Here is a 14,719-nt window from a genome sequence, read left to right on the forward strand (position 1 = left end):
TATATATATATATAACACCTTTTTATATTTAAGCAACGTTTTCATGAAGGAGAAGTCTCCTTGAGTTATCAACTTATTTTGTTGTCTGACTCTGACCATAATCCCTTAAATTATGTTCTATCCCACATACTCTCACAACCTTGTTTGTATGACCTCCACATGTGCCAAACAACTCTTCATTAGCATGAACAAGACACTGAAGCAGTAACAGTTTTTACAGGTGCAGTAAATATGTAAGTAACTTCAATATCTAAGTATTTCATACATGCCTATATAAAAGAGCAGTTAACTCCTAGAGAAATCTCTTAAATTTGTCTGTTTACCCTTGCAATGCAATAGATTTGTCTAGTGGAACTGTGATTTATGTCATTGTCAACAGGACTAAACCACCAGGGAAGAAGGATTTTGAAGCACAATACGAAGGCCTGGGTAGATGCTACCAAAGATATTTTTGTAGCAGTGAATGACAGTAAGTTAAACCAAAGACAGTACAGAAAAATACTCCAATTAAAAAATGGGTTTCTAGGAAAGCATACTTGGCCTGAAGCCAACAAAACTAACTGAATACTATTAGATGAGAATACTCACTTCACAGATTACATATATATATATTACCAGATTATGTTTAAATAAGTTTAAAAAATCAGTAAAGACTGTTTTAAAACAATGCCAAGCTGCTAATAACACTAATAAAACAGTCAAAAATAATCAAAATACACTTAATAACCTGAATGGTACTAAGTATGGAAAGAGTTTACCAAATCAAAACTTTTTTTTAATAAAAAGATAACTTTCTTAAGGAAAAAATACATGAAGTGTGCTTCTGGAATTGTATGTGAGGGCAGGCTCTACTACCATCTGGAAAGGAGGGTCTACTGCTGCAACCTGCTCTATAACAGATTGGGGGGGGGGACCCAGTAGTGCTGAACTATTAGTATTCTGGTTAGCAGCAGAATTCTAAGACAAAGGAGTGCAAGCTGTGCTAAGAAAATATTTGTCAAGAGTATTTTGCAATGATATGCTAATTTCAAATGAAACTTAGAAATCAGTTTTGAGACTTCCGGTCTGTGGACTGGCGATGGCGGTCGCTCTCCCCGGATTTCGGGGGAGCGATTAGCACACCAGCGGCATGGAGGGGTGTTACCTCAAGTGGCACCCCCACGGAGCCTTTGTGATAGGCTCCAGGCCAGAGGGCTTTTGAGGGTTAGCCTCTTTGACGGCTCGATGCCGGAGAATAGAGGCTTCCCTCCGCCCTGACGGTCCTGCTGTTGTGTCCCTCTTTGCGCTCCACTTTTCTCACGGGGGGGTATTCATTTCCCCCCCCTGCGAGAAAAGTGGAGCGCAAAGAGGGACACCTCTTAAGCGCATGGACAGATAAACGTATCAAGGGAGGAAGGGAGGATACAAATAGCTAGATTGTTTTGAGAGACTTACTTGAGTACCGAGAGTGATGGGACGAGTTTTTCGAGCCCCTGCGAAGCGGTTTGAAACTGTAAACAAAGTTGTAAAATGGCAGCTTCCCGAGGAAAGTTAAAAGCGAAACCGGGCAGCCAGAGCCCATGACCAGAAGAGGGAGCAGACGGCATGAAGATGTTAGCGGATATGCTCAAGCCAATGATGGAGCAACTCGATGGTATTAACCAGCAACTGACCTCGTTAAACCAAAACTTCGCTTTACAGCAGCGCCAGCTGGCAGAAATGGAAAAGAAAGTGGAGCATGCGAACGAGAGAATCACAGAGATAGACACCACAAACAAGAAAATGAAGAAAAGAATGGGAGAGAAGGAAACATAACAAAACCTCCAAGAAAACCGTTTGTTACAGCTGCAAATGGAAAAGGCCAAGATGATTCTCAGATTCCAGGGAGTTCTTGAAACTGAAAAAGAAGATCTGAAGAAGACTCTGGGCAAGATTATTGCCCCAGTAACAGGCTTATCAACGGATGAAATAGTAAAATATATGGAAACAGCCTACCGGGCTTACTCCAATTATATTTTAAAAAATAGCCTGCCTGGAGAGATTGTGGTCAGATTTTCAAGAAGACAGACCAGAGATGGTATATTAAAGGCAACGTCAGCAACTCCACTGAAATTTGGGAATACAACTATTAAGACTTTAAAAGATATTCCTTTTGAAATTCGCCAAAAGAGGAAAAGCTACAAGGATCTAATCTCTTTTCTTCAAACTAATGGAATTCAGTACCAGTGGTCAATTCCTGAAGGGGTCATCTTCAAAATCAACAATAAAAGAGAGAAGATTGACTCCATTTTTAAAGCCAAGGCATTTGAGACGTCAGCTGGGATTGGGGGAAGAATCCAAAGAGGAAGAAACCAAATCAAGTGACTCTGCCACCTCTGGAATGGATGAGGACTCTGCGGTTGAAACGGGTGTGGGAGCAATGAAAGCTGTATATGACTTTAGAGACAGAAAATCGAAGTAAAGGCAGAAGGACTTTGAAAATCACCTTTTGAAGTAAAATGCTCAGAAAGTTCTCTCAGAACAACTAACATACTAATATAGAAGCTGTGAAAAACAAGAACTCTACAAGTATATTGTGCTACTAACACTTTAATTACTACCATTTAGTTTAACACGGAGGTGATCTCCCTCTCTTGGGTTTTTAGTTAGTGTGGGTATCTTTCCTTTATCCATAGTTGTAGTCCCCCCCCCCCCCCCAAGTTTCTTTGTAGTTATGTAGTCTATGAAAAAATAATAAAAATACCCCTCCGGGGGTTTAAAAAAAGAAAAAGAAATCAGTTTTGATTTTTGAATATGTTAAACTTGCAAAGCCATTACTATTCTCTTAACATTTAACCTACACTAACAGAAGAATGCCTTGGTAATATGGAATGTCTCTCCTGAATGTAAATAAAACCAACAATAGCTGGTGAACAAGACAAGGTGCCAAAGCAGTGGTACAAGATCAAAACTGAAGTCCAAAATGAAAAATAATACACTCTCCAGATCTTATCCACATCATTCAGATGGAATTTTTAAAAGTTACAATAGCTACTAAAAGGTGGCTGCTTCAACTTTTCCAAATTGAATTAAGCACCACAGACCCTCTCCTTTAGCCAGCACACAGGAATGTAAAGACAGACACCATGGACCAAAAATGAAGCTCATTACCCCCCCTCCATACCAAAAGGTTGAGCAAAACGAGTTTAATTTGTCTTAATAAAAAAGCATGTAAGATTTGTGTCACTGTCACAGCGAGAGATTCCCACATGCAAGCAAACACTGTAGTTCAAGCCAGATTTTAAAACTGCTAGTATATGTTTTCTAGGGAAAAAGGGGGAAAAAATTTTTCCCCCCCCAATAATTTAATTGGACCAGATGACAATGTCTTGCAGAATACAAATAGGTGGAATGGCAGTACATGCAACTGCACAATATATTAAAAACCCGAATTTGGCCTAAAATTAACACAACAAGTAGTATCACATAAGACCTTTTTAATGCTTTTTAAAAAAATAATATGATTGGTATCACAGGCTGCTGGGTTCACTGTTGCATGCGATATGGAATAGTCCTGTCAACAATGAACTTAGTAGCAGAAATGGCTCTAAAATTTTCAGATGTAAATGTCCTAACTGTATGGAATTTTACAACTGAGTACAGAGGTTGGACCTTGTGAGCTGTATTTGTGACCAAAAGTCTGTGTTAAGTATTCGTTTATTGATGATTCTATGAAACCTGTAGTTACTTATGTGCGAGGCTTATGTAACCTAAATGGGATATTGCTTAGGGTAAACAAGCTTGAGCTTCAGACACAAACTCCACTGATGGAGTTGTCAAAAGACATTGCCCCAGTCTCCTGGGACGTGATTGGCCCAAGGCGCTGGGCATCCGTCTTACAGGGGTCCAGCACAGCAGGCCCAGTCAGTCCCAGTTGTCACGTCCGCATACTGCCACAAAGAGTACTACAGGCTAGATATCGGTCATGCCGATGAGTGGAGAAGGCCACTGGTATGCAACACCAAAGCCATCGTGAGGTTTACGCAGCCACCGGCGCATGCCCCCAATGTCACCTCCCATGTCGCATGAGACCCCACGAGTTTCCCGGTTCTCAACCGCTTGTGGAGGGAATGGCCACCCGGCTGACAGACCCTGGCGTTCCAGAGTTGCACGTCACATCAACAGGGATGCCAACATCAGAAGAATCGCATGGCCAGTGCCCCCCTACATCACCACAGAGTGCTGGAGACCCTGCGTACTGCCAACCCTGCCAGGAGTGACCAGCTATGCCTTGCCACACCCCCCAGTCTACTATTGGGTCGGAGGCAACTTGCAACGCTCCTCAGTCAATCACGAATTGCAACACTCCCCAGTCTTCTACTGGGTTGGAGGAAACTTGCAATGCGCTCCAGTATACGAGCAGGTCTGAGGCAATAGCACCATCGACACCCCACACTGAACGTGGGAAACCTTCAGAACTAACACTGTTCCAGACCCCAAGCGTTCGAGCGCTACGGCTCCTAACGGCGCTATGGACATGGACAGGCCCTGTCTTGCCAGCTAGGGAACTCTGCCGTTCCCAAAGGGTACGGATGTACCCCAACTAATTGAAACGTTATGTGTGCTAACTTAGGGGGGAGGGGTGCTATGTATTCGTTTATTGATACTGCCTATTGATTATGGGTTGATTCTATAAAACCTGTAGTTACTTATGTGCAAGGCTTATGTAACCTAAACGGGACATTGCTTAGGGTAAACAAGCCTGAGCTTCAGACACAAACTCCACTGACTCTTGGTATCCTGAAAGCTGCAACAGGATTGGTCGGTGTCAGGAAGCTGACCAATCCAAACGAACCCTGACTTTGGCGGGAACAATTCCCATTGCTCCCAAGCACTGTTATTTCATTGGTTGTTATCTACTTTAGAGGTGTGGCTTTTACCAGTTCAAAACGTGTAAAAGTTAGCTTGTTCTGTGTTGTGTTGTCCTGTGTTAAGTTATGAGCTGAATAAAGAAATCACCTTGTTTAAGAGTTGCCTTGATCTCAGTTCATAATAGTCTGGTACTGCATCTGTACACCAAGGGACAGAAGACACACAGCTACTTATGAAGAAAGATACTACCCCAAACTGTTCCAAGTGATTGAGTGCTTATACAGACATATTTACACAGTTAAGTAAGTTAACAATAACAAAAACACAGACCCAATACATTCCCAAAGGCATGTAATTTTCTTTCCTGCTGTGTCTTATTTTACTTGTCTTTTCTATTTTTTGGTTCTAGGTGTTTTTTTGTAACAAAACCCCCCAATAAATACAGCAAGACTGCACTAAAATGGTCTTGCATTTGTGAAAGAGACAACAGCTTCTCCCATGTTCCTGCCCTAGCAGCAATGCTTGTCTGCCTCAAACAGCACACATACATACAACATCTTGTACGTACTGGGAAAGAAATAAGGCAGGAAGAACCACAGCTCCAGAAGGCAAAAGAGATTATCCAGTCTATGATTCAGCAAATTGAAGCAGGATACTTATAACTTTATTTATTGGGTCTTGGCACAAGTTCTAACAGCATTAGTCTGATGCTGCTGATTTTTTATGCCAGTGCTTGATTTATTCCTACAGTCTAGAACAGTAATTACTCTAGTCCTAAGAGGCCCTACTTCCTGAGCAACTTCCAGCCAACACTGAGGGGATCAAAACAGAAAGCAAAAACCAGTCTTCCACTAGGCTGTGATAGCCGCTACTGCTCCCTTCTGTGGCACATAAAATACCTATTCCTAAAGTAGATGTTTGCAAACCAAACTATACCCAACAGTGGGTGTGTTGAGAGGCGCTGTTCGATCTGGTGTTGTCACGCTTCAGCAACGGATTTTATCTGCATGATCACACAGTCAACATCTGCCTCCCGTCCACAGCAATTGGTTTCCAGCTCAAAACCGCTTTAACCCAGACTATTTTGTTACCAGGTTCCAAAGTGGTGTTTTCTCGGCTCTCTCATTTAAAGCCGCATTTCCCCCCTATGTGATTGCTCCTCCGGTGTCAAGCCACTTCCGGTTTAAACCCCCTCCCTGCTCGAAAGCTACCCGAGGGCTTCAGCTTTTCGCCTGCCATTTTTTAAATGCATTGACGGTGTGCGCATAGGCGGAGCTCTGCCACCGCGTCTAGAAAACCGACATTTAAACGGTCACTTGCTTTAGCATTTAGATGAGTTCGGGATCTCACAGAGACCATTTTCGGGTCACACGTTTAAAGGGAAGTATTTTGTTGGAGGGGTTGGATTGATTCGCCCTGGTGGTTCTGTGCATGCGCCATGATAGTTTCCCCCCCATTCTACGGATGAGCACCTATGCGCAAACTGAGGGGAAAAAATTAAAAACCCGCCGACACACGCTCCCGTGCATTGGTAGTGTAGACAGCGGGGAGCGCTGCGACTGCGCGGTAAAGCAGGATAAGGGAGGTAAGTGTGATCGCGATTATCCAGATCTAATATAATCTGGTCAGAACTGGAACAGTTTAACCCGCTCTCAGCACGCCGTCTGACCGCACCCAGTCAGTAGTGAACACAACCCTGCCACATTCCTTAGAAAGCGGCGAGTCTAAACTTTCCTTGGATGATTCCTGTGCTTAACTAGGGAAGATACACTTCTACTACTGTTGCTGGCAATCAATTAGGGATGCTGAATACAGAATCAGCAAGTGATCTTTTGATCAAACAAATCTTATTTTTATTACTATTACACAGACATTTAAACCTCATCCTTCTTCACACAAACTTTCAAACTATCCTACATGAACAGATTAAAAAAAACTTTGAAAATATGAGTCCAGTGTGAGCTCAATTGAAACAGAAACTATAAGACAAATAATCAAAATTAAGGTCCAGCCTTCAGTATTAGGGAGCTATTAACAATATCACACAAAATGTACTTGGCATGAGCTTTTTTATGCTAACATTCAGAGACACTCATGGATATTTATAACTGTTTCTGAAACTTAGAAGTATTTCCATACAGACAATGGATGAAAAGAGCTCAATGTAAATTATAAGCTTGTGCCTATTTTTTAAAATGATGAACACCACTGGCCACAAAAACAAGCAGGAAGCTCAAATAAACTAAAACTTTGGTATCTGAGTATAGCAATGTTTATGTGCAGCAACATTAGGTGACTATGAGTCTTCTAAACTGTCTCCTCTGTACACATTTTCTTATTTTTTGCAGTTCTGTGATGACCATACAGATTTTTCAAGAGATTCACTTTGCCAGAATGGTAGAGTAGCTGGAAACTGACTTCATATCTGTATACCTGGCAATCTACATTATAAAAGCAAAACTACAGTTGCCTGTTCCTCATCATTTTGAGGCATGCTTGCCACAGCAGCTTTAACCAGTGAGTGTTGGGGGGGGGGAGCAACACATCAAACATCTATACAGCCAAAGCACTCCTGCTCAATACTGGGGGGGGGGGGGGACGTATAAAATCAGAAATTGTCTATCACATTTTTATCCCTCCTTTTCTCCCTTCTTCCAGTTTATCCTGTGAGGTAAATTAGCTGAGACAGTGAATGGCTTCAGACAATAGACTTGTGAGATAGATTAACAGAGAAACAGTGGATGGCTTATGGTCAACCAATGAGTTCCTTGCCTATATGGGCATCTGAAGCTAGGTTTCCCCAGTTCTAGTCCGCTACTCTAATTACCACACCATACTGGTGCTCCAGAACAGAATACTGCAACTGTATGTGCAACATTAAACTGTCTGGGACAGTGTTTTGCTTTTACATGTAGAAGTTCCTTCAAATGTATGTGGCTTTGTTCATAAAGGGCTTCATTCATAAAGGATGGAATACTTCAAGAAATGGGACAAAATGAATTTGTCATTGATGTGAAGAATATCAGTTATAAAAATGAATGTCCTACCACGTTTGATGTTCCTGTTCCAAACAATACCAATACTTAACAAGACAGATTTGCTACTTAAGTGGCAACAAGAACTATCAAAGTTTGTTTGGGCAGGCAAGAAACCGCGAATTAAGATGAAAATTCTTTGTGATGCCAAAGACAGAGGTGGGCTACAATTACCAAATCTTAGACTATATTATGAGGCGGTCTGTCTAACCTGGATAGAACAGTGGGTGAAATTAGAAAATGACAAGTTACTGGGGTTAGAAGGCCATGATTGTAGATTTGGTTGGCATGCATATTTATGGTATGACAAAACAAAAATGGATAGCTTTTTTAAGCTTCATGTGGTAAGAAAAGCATTATTTGTGGTATGGATGAGGTATAAAAAATACTTTGGTGACGTAAGACCATTGTGGATTGTACCAGTAGAAGTGTTAACATCTTACTCAAGACATAGAGATAAAGATTGGTTGCCATATAAAGATTTAATCAAAAAAGTGGGAACAGAATGGGTAATGAAAAAGCAGAATGAAATTGAATATGAATATGAATGGCTGAAATATATGCAGATTTTTGATCTTTTTAGATCAGATAAAAGAAATTATGGTTTTAGAGAGAAAAGAAATGAGATCGAAATGATTTGGGAGAGTGGAGGGGGAAAAAATATCTCTAAAATGTACAAAGTGTTACTGAAATGGTATACTGAAGATGAGACTGTAAAAGGGCAAATGATAAAATGGGCGATAAATATGAATACGGAAGTGTCTATTGAAACCTGGGAATATTTGTGGAAAAATTCTATTAAGATATCGCCTTGTACCAATGTTAGAGAGAATTGTTATAAAATGATGTATAGGTGGTACATGACTCCGAAAAAAATTGCAAATATGAACCAGAATATGTCAAATAAGTGTTGGAAATGTAAAAGTCATGAAGGCTCATTTTATCATATGTGGTGGACTTGTGAGAAAGCAGTTGACTTTTGGACTAAAGTCCACAGGGAAATGCAAAAAATTCTGAAATGCTCTTTTAAAAAGGCACCGGAAATTCTGCTTTTGGGACTGAAAATGGAAGAAGTCAATATAACTAAAAATACTTTATTCTGGTACTTAATCACAACAGCGAGAATGATCTATGCACAATTTTGGAAAACAGAGAAAGTACCAGAAATTGAAGACTGGATACAAAAAGTTCTGTTCATGGCAGAAATGGATAAAATTACGAAAAAGTTGAATAACAAAGAAGACGACGTGTTTTTTCAAGAATGGAGTGACTTTAAAATATATCTGGAAAAGAACTGGGATGTGAAACAAAACTTAATATGTTTAGATCAATATTAAGTCAAATGATGTTATCTTTAGATTGTAATGATAAGAAACTGATGTAGTTGATGATATGAAGTAATTTGGAGCAGGGGTGGAAGCATTGCGGGAAGCCACTGGAGGGAGGGGAGGAATTGGGAATGGGGTAGACAATTGATAGAATGAAATGTTTTAATTATATACGTTGTATTCCTGAGAAAAATAAAATTTGTTTACCATAAAGGATGAAATAAAGCTCAGTTGCAGAGTATTTGCTTTGCATGCAGATGGTCCCAGGTCCAATCCCTGGCAACTACAGTTAAATTAATAACAGTCTTAATGTAAGATCTCATGGGCTGAGAAAATTCTGTTTGACTCCTTCCTTACAAAGCTGGTGCTAGTCAAAGTAGATGGGTCAGTAGTCTGAATGAAGTATCCATGTTCATTCCTCAATTCATTGCTGTTAAGAGAACACTAAACAACTTAGGGCAAGCAACAAACACACTTGCTGTTCTTGAAAGTGTATGTGAATGTCAAAGCTGATTTCTGTACAGAGGTCACTACTAATAGCCTTCAATTTTCCATTCAAGTGTCCTTCTGAAATAGTTCATGAAAGCAATGCCATTCCTTTGGCACAACAGTCTAGTCTCATCCAGCATGCCTTTTGAGAACTTCAAACTAGTCCACAAATCATTTCGAAATCTCTTATCCGAAAACCAAATCCCACTTGCACTCACTAATCAACCAAATCACAAAGTCACCTTAGTGTTCACAAATTTGCTTTGTTATCAACAATAACAGGGCATATGGCTGTACTCATAGTTATCTAGCAGTAAGTGAGACAGCAGAAACGCTTTTCTAGAAGTCTATTTGCACTTCACTTGAAAGGATTTGAAAGGCATGAAACAGGGCTAGACTCCCACTTTCACTCATCCGGCTGATTGCCCCCATTTGCTGTAATTTCTGGCCTGCTGGATCTCTGGGGGGAGGGAATGATATGATAGCTATGAAGAGACTCGCTGTACAACGAGGTGAAGTGAAAATGAAATTGGGAAAATGCTTCTTCCAGAGACTGTTGCTCGTATGGTTGGCTTCTCTTCCCTGGAGAACACGGCAATGTGCCCATGAACACACTCTAATAAAGTAGGTTTAAAATTTGATAAACAGGAAGATGTAACACTTAGTCCAGGCTGAGGGCAGTTCTAGACATATATGTAATCTACTAGCTGCCCTCAGAGTTTTCATGTTATGGAACATTATGAATACCTCCCGATACCATATTCTGAAGAATGGAAACATTCTCCTGACTTAGTTCAATACATTTCCTAAAATGTGCATTTAGAATCATGGAGTTGGAAGGGACCTTGAGGGTCACCTAGTCCAACCCCCTGCACAATTCAGCAAATTCACAAATACCTGCCCCCACACCCCCAGTGACCCCTGTTCCATGCCCAGAAGATGACAAAAGTCCTCCAGGATCCCCAGCCAAACTGGCCTGGAGAAAAATAGATTCTGGTCCCCAAAGTGGTGATCAGCATTTCCTGGGCATGTAAGAAAGGGCCACAAGAACTAAGCACTGAGGCAACCCTCCTGCCCTCCCTCTCATGATCTGCCTAAGTTCACACAATCAGCATTGCTGTCAGATGGCCATCTAGCCTCTGCTTAAAAACCTCCAAAGGAGAGCCCACCACCTCCCAAGGAAGCCTCTTCAACTGTTACACTGTGTGTATGCACATGATATCTTCTAATTATGCAAACAATGTATTAGACATCTTTGGAAGAGCATTTAAACTAGTCATTAAAAAACACCTGGGTAGGTAGAAGAGCACATCTGCATGACTTCACAGTTTGCATCTAAATCAAGACGACAACAACAACATTCAATGTAACTGTGCCCTAAAAATCTACTACTGTAATGTGCCTGCAAAAAACAGTGCTTGGGTGGCAAACTGCTTCTTCTGTAGCAAGAGTGAAACTGGCAAAGCATGGTGTCTGATTTAATATGGAAATGAAAAGGAATCTCCCCACATCTTGTATTCACATTAAGGCTACTGAGAACACAAAAATCTGCAGCCATCTCTGTATTTACTAAAGTAGCATTTAGCTATGGAGACTACTCATGGCTGACAGTGATACTCTCCCTTATTCCCCTCCTAATGGAAAAAAATTAAAAATGCATTCCTGGAAGAAGAAGGGAAAGGTAATAAGATTAATAAATATGCTCAGTATACAAAATATGTGGAGAAGAGGTGGACAACCAGCACTTTTTTATTATTTACATGGCAGAAATATCCAAAGAGTCAAGTGCACAGAGTACTGAAGAGTTTGATTCCATATCAGCCCAAGAATCACTGAATGGCTCTCCAAGTTATTTGTTCATCTACCAAGTAGAAATAACGTCTACTGACTTATCCAATGGATTTTTGCATTAATTTGACAGAAGGAATTCTGTCTTCTTGCACTCTTTGAACATTGAACAGCATTCTATCTGGTGTTAGAAAACTATGCTGGTTGATACACACACACAAGACACCACTCAACATCACTGTAAACAAATTATGAAGCATAGGTTTATGTAAACAATTCAGGAAAGTGACAGCATATTGCAAATATCAATGGAATCATAAAAGGAATACACAGCATATCTACTAGAATCATTTTGTCTTTCCCAGAATTTTAATTTCTAATGTATTATATCACTCTGCAAACCAATTAAGTTGTTATTTGCTGTTATGAGCACAGATAAATGTTTCAAATGGCCACTCCACTATAAAGGAACTCTCCCCTTCCAGAGATTTGTCAAACCCTCTGCTTCTTCTGAAAATGGTTTTAACTCATCTTAGCTTTTGGTGGTTGATGCCAAATCTCACCTCCAGATAAAGGCTTAAGAACACACTTCATTTATCAAAAAACCTCATACTTCTCAGATAATCAAAAAAAACCCTCTTCTTCTACTTCTCATTCTCTCCTTCCCCCAACCTTGCACAACGTCTTGGTTCCTCGTCAGTGGAAAATAGTTTTAAGATTTCCTTCTTAAAAAGCAGCTCATTGTGTGGCATGCACAGGCATCTGACAAAGAACTCAAAGATAATCAAGCAGCCTTCTGCATTGTGATAAATAATCTGCTTCTTTACAGAAGCAAAAGAATTTAAGTTTATTCATGATTCATCTAGTAATTTCCAAGGTACCTTTCTAACCAATTAAGTTGTTATTTGCTACTTCATACAGAGTTATAGACAGTGATAGAGTGATAGTGATAGAGAACTGCCAGAAGTACAAGCTGGGTTTCGAAGAGGTAGAGGAACTAGAGATCAAACTGCCAACATTCGCTGGATTATGGAGAAAGCAAGAGAGTACCAGAAAAACATCTACTTCTGCTTCATTGACTATGCTAAAGCCTTTGACTGTGTAGATCACAACAAACTATGGCAGGTCCTTAAAGAGATGGGAGTACCATACCACCTCACATGTCTCTTGAGAAACCTGTATAAGGGTCAAGAAGCAACAGTTAGAACCGGATATGGAACAACTTATTGGTTTAGCATAGGAAAAGAAGTACGACAAGGATGATTATATATATATAAAAAGGAGTACGACAAGGATGTATACTGTCACCTTGCTTATTTAATATATATGCAGAGTACATCATGCGAAATGCTAGACTGGATGAATCACAAGCGGGAATTAAGATTGCTGGGGAAAAGAACAACAACCTCAGATATGCAGACAATACCACTCTAATGGCAGAAAGTGCTGGTGCCATGCTATTTGTTTTTAGTTCTTCCTTTTTTAATATATATATTTATTGGTTTTTCAAACACACAAAAAGACATAACAAGACATTAACATACATATATGAAACTTGGGAGGAAAGTGATGGTGAACCTAAACAGCATGATAAAAAGTAGAGACATCACCCTGCCAACAAAAGTCCGCATGGTCAAAGCAATGGTATTCCCAGTAGTCATGTATGGCTGCGAGAGTTGGACTATAAGGAAGGCCGAGCGCCAAAGAATAGATTCTTTTGAACTATGGTGCTGGAGAAGACTCTTGAGAGTCCCTTGGACTGCAAGAAGATCAAATCAGTCAATCCTAAAAGAAACCAACCCTGACTGTTCCCTGGAAGGCCAGAGAATGAAACTGAAGCTCAAATATTTTGGCCACCAAATGAGAAGGGAGCACTCACTGGAGAAGACCCTGATGCTGGGAAAGATTGAAGGTCAAAGAAGACGGGGACGGCAAAGGATGAGATGGTTAGACAGTGTCATAGATGCAACGAACATGAAATTGAGCAAACTTCAGAGGACGGCGGAAAACAGGAGGGCCTGGCGAGATCTTGTCCATGGGGTCGCGAAGAGTCGGACTCGACTGTGCGACTGAACAACAACAACAGAGTGATGAAAAATGCACATATTGCAATACCGGGTAGAAAATGTATTTCCCCTTAATTTTGCCACAGATACCCAATTCTTTTTTTAAAAAAAATATATGTATCATTGAGAACTGTATAAAGGAAACAAAGTATAAATTTGTGAATGTAAGCTACTTTATGCTCTCAACTTGATTTTCCCCATCTGCCTGATTTTACTCTAGGGAAGAGCTGAGTATTTTAGATATTTTGGGTTTTGCCTTTTATCATACACTTGTCATAAAGTAATATCTAACAGAAGCTGACACCCACAGATATAGTACATTTAAACTTAGCATGCAAACATGTGGAAGAATGTACTTCAATCAAGTATGAGTGATTACCAAGGCTGCAGAAAAAGGCAGTTAGATGTTATCAGTCCTTTGGCTCTTAGAGTCAAAACAGGCATGTTTTATGATCAAATCTAAGAACAATTCAGGTTGGATCATTTTTCTCTACTTTGATCCAGGTTCACTTGTAAACAATCATAAAATTACCACTGATTTAAATTATACAAGCTCAGACAGATTACCTGTCAAACAAAACTCCTTGACATATTATGTCCACTAACTCGGCACTAGTAATCATAGCATTTAAGGAAATCCAGAAGCCAATGAAAAACATGAACATGAATCTGAAAACACACTTAAGGGAATCTGTAGCAACTTTATAAAAAAAAAATAAAGGAACCAGGGATCCAGAGGACCGTTAAGCTAATTTAAGGAATGGGGAAGAAAATACTAACACACTTAGTAATATTAAGTTCTCAAAACAATGGACAACCGGTGTTCACTATCTTTACCAAGGGCAGGGCAAGCAGCCATGTTTTAGGGAACGGGGTTTAGAAATACCTAATTTTTAACCACGCAGTATGAACAAAGCTGTCTACAGAGCAAAACTGCCTTTATAAAGATTTTCAAGAAAACATAAAATCTACTGGGAATGCCTTAGGACACTAGCTAAACAGAACTGGATGACATACAAACTCCCTTCCCATCATACACTCCGTATCTGCACTACATGCAGTGCTTATTCAAACAAGTATCACAAGTGAAAAAAACTAATCCCAGGACATGCTTGCATCATCAAACTAGAAAACAAAAGGGAAGAAGACAGAGAACTCAATGTAAGACCGGGGGGGGGGGGGG

The 14,719-nt window shown here is 40.2% G+C and overlaps 1 protein-coding gene across 1 annotated transcript in view; it reads right to left on the bottom strand.

Annotated features, from left to right (window-relative positions):
• The window catches only part of LOC107118335 (ral GTPase-activating protein subunit alpha-1-like), a gene marked incomplete at its 3' end in the record, with an annotated part of 88,292 nt that overhangs the window by 72,547 nt on the left and 1,026 nt on the right, over window positions 1–14,719 (bottom strand). The gene's annotated exons all lie outside the window — the stretch shown is intronic.

This window comes from Gekko japonicus, unplaced genomic scaffold (assembly GCF_001447785.1).
Source record: "Gekko japonicus isolate JY-2015 unplaced genomic scaffold, Gekko_japonicus_V1.1 scaffold1095, whole genome shotgun sequence".
Lineage (NCBI taxonomy): Eukaryota > Metazoa > Chordata > Lepidosauria > Squamata > Gekkonidae > Gekko > Gekko japonicus.